The sequence below is a fragment of the Scleropages formosus genome, chromosome 10 (assembly GCF_900964775.1).
Source record: "Scleropages formosus chromosome 10, fSclFor1.1, whole genome shotgun sequence".
In the NCBI taxonomy this organism is placed as follows: Eukaryota; Metazoa; Chordata; class Actinopteri; order Osteoglossiformes; family Osteoglossidae; genus Scleropages; species Scleropages formosus.
Genome location: NC_041815.1, coordinates 20,181,065 through 20,188,168, shown reverse-complemented (window position 1 = coordinate 20,188,168; position 7,104 = coordinate 20,181,065).

Sequence of the window (7,104 nt, the reverse complement as noted above, 5' to 3'; positions counted from 1 at the left end):
CCCACTTGGGGTGCCTTGCGATGGACTGGTGTCCCGTTCTGGGTGTGTCCCCTTCCCCCTTTGGCCTTACGCCCTGTGTTGCTGGGTAGGCTCCGCGACCCCGTATGGGACAAGCATTTTGGAAAGTGTGTGTGTTAATTTTTTTTAATCTGTTGTCATTTTGATTAATTTAACCACACCACTTTTAATAATGAAATAGTTATCTGGCTGCATGTTCTGAGAAATACAGCAGCTGAAAAATAAAAAACATATATACTCTTAATGAACTTGCTGCCTTTCTACCTGCAGTGAAAGGACTGGTGTTTTCCTCCAGTGTCTTCCACCAGAGGGTGACAAATTGTTTCTACAGGAAAGATCTCATACGCTTACTTTTTCCTCCAGCCGTATTCAGATTTGTAACAAGTCATACTCCTGGTTATATTTGGGCCCATTGCTCCAAGTGTAGATACGTTATGTCCAGAGAATCACAGATGGACTAAGGGACCGTCACCTCACACATAGTCCATTCAGCAGTCAGTCCATGAGCAGCAGAGCTACTTGTCCCTCTGTTTTGCTGTCGGTGGAGCTAAAAGGGAATGATCTTGCTAGCTGCATCAGTTCTTGTCACACTTATCCAAACATGTCACAACTCAGGTTCCCAGAGGTTAACGAAACCTCTCCGTTGTCGTCAGGTTCTGCTTTTCATTCTTCTCAGTATACCTAGGTTTGCCGCTGTCCACTGATATCATTGATGTCTCTCTGCTTGCACCATGAAATTTAGATTGTGTGAATGAAGACTTTCAGGAGCAGCAGTTAGAGTGTCCAACGACTCTGAATTGTAATGGGTTCAGGCCTTTGCTGTGGTGGTCTCGACCATAGTACTTAGCCCGAGTTGCTAAAATGTCCAGCCCAATGGATGTGTGAAATACCTTTGCACAAAAATATCAGTTGTTTTTTCCACATCAGTCTAAGCAAAAATAAATATGCTATTAATAGTCCTACCCCCTGCACAGATTTATGGCTCCATTTGCTTAGATTTCTTTTTACGTCAGTTTGCGGCACCACAGCAGGTAGTACTGGTGCCTTACGGCTCCTGGGCTGTGTATTCAGACATGGGTTTAAATCTGGCTCAGTGTGTGTGGAGTTTACATGTTCACCCCATGTTCATGTGGGTTTCTTCCAACAGTCCAAAGACCTGTTTTTTAGGTGAACCGATGTTTCCAGATTCCCCGTAGTGTGTGTTCATGTGAGTTTGTTACACTCCTGTGCTGTATAAAGTGTGTGAATATGTAGTGTAGCGTGTCTAGCATTATAAGTCAGTCGCCTCGGACAAAAAGTGTCAGATATATATCAGCAATCATTGTATGCCACTTTAGGCAAAAACAACTGCTAAATCAATAAATGTAAAAGTAATCCCAATTGTTGCAACAAAATAATTTTTTAAACATTTAAATATGGTTGGTATAAATCAATAATTTTTTATTGTCGCATCACCAAAAAGCACCTACTACGCAAACATATTAATGAGAAAATTATTTCCTAGGTGGACAGAATCAGTGTAATTTTTAGTTGTTTTGTTTAGATAAATGTAAAATGCAAATTATGGCATAACATTCGCATGCTGTCAAAACTCAGGTAGTATCAATCAGTATCAGCTGTAGGCCACGGGGCCACGGGGCATCATAGTGGCACAGTAGTTTAGAATGTGAAGACATCTGCTATTTAAAGTTGCAGCTGTTGTTCCCCAAAGAAAGGTAGTAATTCAATTTGCTCCAAAAACAGAAAAAGCTTTAGACAAACAGTGGCTAAGCAACAAAATTATGACAAAAACCATCCACACTAATAAAATCAATGACATGCAGCCCAGACAGTCATTATGGATGTATTTTATCTGAGGAACTCTGCAGCTTATGTTGTGTTGCTTATAGTTGTTATGGGCTGAAGCGTATCCAATTTTCCAGAGTCATATTAATGCAATTTTAATGGAAAAACAGATTGCATCCAGACATTTGAGGCGCAAAATGGGGGAGCAGTTCAAGGCTTTTGTTAGATGTTTACAGTTAGGAAACATCCTTTCATGGTACAAAGGTAGAAATTGTACCATTTTGCCTACCTGCTCACCCACTGCTCAAAACCCCCACCCCTCGGCACTAATACACTCACGCACATCAAAGCTGCAGTCTGCTTCCCCTGCGCTCATATTCTGCGGAGCCACTTTATCTGCATTTAAATGGTCCTCAGTTGCCTGTTAGCTCATTAGATGAACCTCACTAAGGTGCAACTACCTCTTCACAGCATGGACTTTCCTTCACTGACCACTTGCCGCAATTACCCACAGGTGGTCCACCATTGTATAAGCCCAGTGTGTCGAACTTTTGCTGTTTCAGAAACAGCCTTTCCATCTTCTCTTCCTCGGTTAATTGTGCTCTTTCGGAGAATTACCTTCTGCTACCTCGCTACCTGCTATCGCTCCTTGGCCTTTTGGCTAAGATCAAAGTGTAGCACCTTCTGCTACCTTCTCCCATCTTGCAGTCTACCGCTGCAGTCTCCAGAAAACTGGAAGTTATTTTGCGGGGGATGATTCCAGTGAACTCGTGTTTTTAGGGAGGGAGGTTTAATTTGTCACGGTGCCAAATGTGTTTCCTGGAACGACGCTGTGTGGTGTTTAACTATTGGCATGTAGAGGAAAGGACTTCGGGTTCAAAGACAGCGAGAATCGGATAGCCCATTGTCACAGAGAAGTTCTTGACCAAAACTGAAAAGTTAACAAAAACTAAAACAGTTCTCAAAACTTCAAGAAGTTAGGACTGTCGGTGTCATTATTTTTCTCAGGTTTCTGTACAAATGCCGGTGCTAACATTAAGAATCATATGATTTTTTTTTTTTTTTTTTGAAAAATTATCCGTGTTGCGTGCGGGGTGATTTAGATAAGTTGTGTGCTGCTGTCTGTTTGATTCCATACGTGTGGGTGTTTGTTTGTTCATGTTTGTCTCTTGTCTAATACCCTTATGAACTTGTGTAGGTGTTCATGACCAGCCAAATCAAATTATATTTCCTAATCCTTGGAACTCACTGATGGCCCTGACTAGATGTTATTATTTTCTTAGTGTGGCAAGTGTCTTTGTGCATGTACGTGTGCGCGCAAACACACACACACACACACACAAATATGTAATGTTTATTACACTGATTTATCAAAGTTTGGCTAAATATTCACTAAGATTAAAGAATATTCTAGATTACACATAGACTGTATATAATTATGCAAATTGTTAAGAATTCAGAGATGTGAAACTTTATAAACATATGTGAAGTTCCCCTTTCTTGTTCCTGGGTCTCTGTCTTTTGGTTGCTATCTTGACATTGCACAGAGCAAAGGTTAATGAAGTGCAGTGTATGAACGCGATGACTCAAATCAAACATATGGAGATGTGAATCACGAGACATTAAAGGATAATTAAGTGTGATTATATATTCTGACACCACCTGACAAATATTGCGAGATAATTTAATAATAATAATAGCTTTGTGCACCTACTCGTGCGCTGAACATCGGTGCATAAAGTGGAAAGAAACAACCTACTTAAGAATAACACATCTGCAACTATGTCTCTCTTTCTCCTAAGGTAATTTACAAATCATATTTTCTCTGAGATGTATGTCGCTTTTGGAGGAACGCGTCTGCTAAATAAATAAATGTAAACGTAAATGGAATGTAATTTTAATAAAGACGTGAAGTACATACAATTGTAGATCTATTTCAGTGTTTTACTTCTTTTCATCATATGGATTGCTTGTCTTAAATCCCTGTCTGTTGGAATTATGGACACCTGATTATGAAACTACCCAGTCAGTGTGCAGTGTGGAGTGATACTTTACCCACATCCAAAATTGCTCCTCTCTTTGCCAGAGGCTGAGCTGGTTTTCAAGTTCAGTTTGGCAGTTAAGCATTTTCCAGATGCAGTCTCAAGAATACATGCAAGTGTCAGATGTTCAGTATTCATAGTGCCTTTTCATTACATCACAACCACCCGCACATTTCATGAAACATCCCAGGATTTATATGATTAATAAATTTAGGAGAACACACGAATGCTTCATTAATCATCTCATTCAAATTCTGAATGCATATTACCCTCTATTCAACTCAATTTACATTCCACACTGAAACTGTCAAAGTTAATATAATAGTCCACCAATATTTAAAAGGTGTCTGCTGAAACACATTTATTTCTTATCTTTGCTGAGGACACCGTGCCACCTTTCCTCCTCCAGTCACGACTGTGAGATAATATTTCAGGTAAATGTGTTCAGAGAAAAGCAGATGAGTAAGAAACTTGCCTGACTATAAGAGCCAGAGTGGCAGGTCATCTTGGCTGCAGAGATCTTGTTCATCTAGCTTTTATATGGAGTACATAGTAGCAAGCTATCATTGTTGGAGAACAGTTCATAACGAAATAGCATGAGTTTGTATATCCCACACACAGTCTGAAACCACTTGTCCCAAGCAGGCTCGCAGGGAGGCAGAACCTAACCCAGCAACACAGTGTGTAAGGCTGGAAAGGGAGGGGACACACCCAGGACAGGATGCCTTCCATTGCAAGACACCCCAAACAGGACTCAAACCCCAGACCCACCAGAGAACAGGACTCAGCCAAACCTGCTGTGCCACTGCACATTTGTGCATCGAGACACACAAATTAGGTTCCTGCTTGAACTTTTTTTATGTTTGTATGTTTTGAAATCTGTTGTATTGGAAGTCATTTTATGTGACAAGAATCAAGCTGATTCAAAAATATTTCATGTTATTAAATATAGAATTTATTTGTAGGGTTATAGGGTTAAACCTACTGTTAATGCAGGGCATCTAGCTAGCTGGTTGTTGCTACAGTGAAATGTCTTTTGCCAACTAGAGACAAACTCATTGTAGTATACTACTAAATTATTAATTAAATTGGAACAAACTACAAAACACACTAAGGTTAAAAAAGCTTTAATCTCATGCCTTAATTTTTTTATATCAAATTTCTTTTTTTCAGATTTTTCATTTTTATTTGTTATTATTTTTAACAAGTGGTGGCGCAGTGGGTTGGACCAGATCCTGCTCTCCGGTGGATCTGGGGTTCGAGTCCCGCTTGGGGTGCCTTGCGATGGACTGGCGTCCCGTCCTGGGTGTGACCCCTCCCCCTCCGGCCTTACGCCCTGTGTTGCTGGGTAGGCTCCGGTTCCCCGCAACCCTGTATGGTACAAGCGGTTCAGAAATTATTTTTAACATTTAATTGCTGTGCAGTCATGCATTTTTATTGTTCTTCCCAGTATCTTGCTGACTCTTGTAACACAAATCAGCTGATAAAGAGTGTCAACTACACAAAGGCACACCGGTTGTGATAAAAAACAGCCAATTATAAACATATCAATAACAATAAGATATCTTAGCAGAGACCTACATTAGGTTCAGATGTGATGTATGATGGTGGAGGTGCAAAGGTCAGCTCTATATGTAAATTTCACCACTAAGTAACAGAAAATAGATGCACTGGGGATGTTACAGGGTGTACTTTAGGGTTAGGGTCCTTCAGCTGTCCTATTCTGCTACCCATGTGCCTAAGATTTGCAATTTATTTATTTTGCACTTTATATTACAATTTTCAGTTTTATGTAACTTTATCTCTGTATTAATTGAGATGTACCTCACTTTGGAGAAAAGCGTCTGCTAAATGAATAAATGTAAATGTAAAATGTAAATTAAAAAAGTTGTGCTCTTGCAATATTTATTACATATGTTATTTTAACATAAGCAAATTATTGCAATGTTAACATAACATTTTTCAGTTTTTTAATATCTGATCAATTTTTATATAACATGAGTTTTATCAGCAGCAAAAAACTGTTTTACAGCAGAATGTAAGTCCTTAGTTTCTTTTAGACCTTGACTTGTTCAGTTTAAGCATGCTGGGTGAAAACCTTGGCATATCCCCCATAAACCTTTGGTCCTTCATTCATGGGATTTCAAATAGTAAAACTCATTATCCAGCTTTTTGTGTCTCCTGCAGCTCCATTTAGCAACTGCATGTTGAAAAAGCACTGTCAACATAAAAAAGGAAGGATTTTTCAGAACCCATCAGAGGAGATATGGAGAGGAAGAAGAACAATTGCAGGAAAGAGAAACTGTGAGGAAACAGATTTTGAAAGAAATTAATCACATGGATTCACAGGAAGATCTTTTTAAAATGATATCCCAGAGTCTAGGCTAGAGTGCAGTACACCATTATTTTGTCATTTGAAAAATAGGAAGAAGTAGCTAATGAGCCCAGATTAATTATCCAAAAAGTAGCTCCCATTATTTTTAAAATTGCAAGTTATGGCAGAAGCATGAAGGAAGAACACAAACAATTCCACCTTGTCTCATACTAATGGTCCTTCTTCTTCTTCTTCTTATTATTATTATTATTATTATGCTGTTTAACTGGAGTTTTATTAAAAGTGACAATTAGCTATTATACCTTTAGTTTTTTTCTTTTTTACAACGGAGCACCTTTTCTCAAGAATCCAACAAAAGGGCCCCTTTTGGTACTTGAACTGGCAGCCTTCATGTTACACTATAGTGTCCTTAACCACTATTTTACTTTGTGCCAGAAATGTGCAGCTGTTATGGAAGGGCCATCTTTCTTAGCCGGAAAACTGACACAGCAATCTGTTGATGCTATCAGCAAGGCCGCTGTGCATTTGATGAAGAGACAATAGAAAAGAGGTAGGAGGAATAAAACTGTTTCCTTGACCACCTGAGCAAAAACCTTTACCAATCAATATTCCAATAAAATAATACTGATGCAATGCACAATTTTTGCTGTCTTTTTTTGCGCTGTTTAGAGTTTAGATAAAGCAGTATGTTCCATCGAATGGTCTGTCACATATGTTTTGGAGCCCATCTGATGTTTTTATTGAGTAAACACAAGTATTGAAAGGTTAGGGATTCCACTGTCCATATGGAGTGACACAAAGTAACTCAGATCAATCTGTAACTACCTTTCTCGGATGAACGAAGATCAACAATGACATTTCTAAAGGTACCCTTGCTGGATCAGGACAAACCTGAGGTTTATGACAATGAATTCCATTATTCCA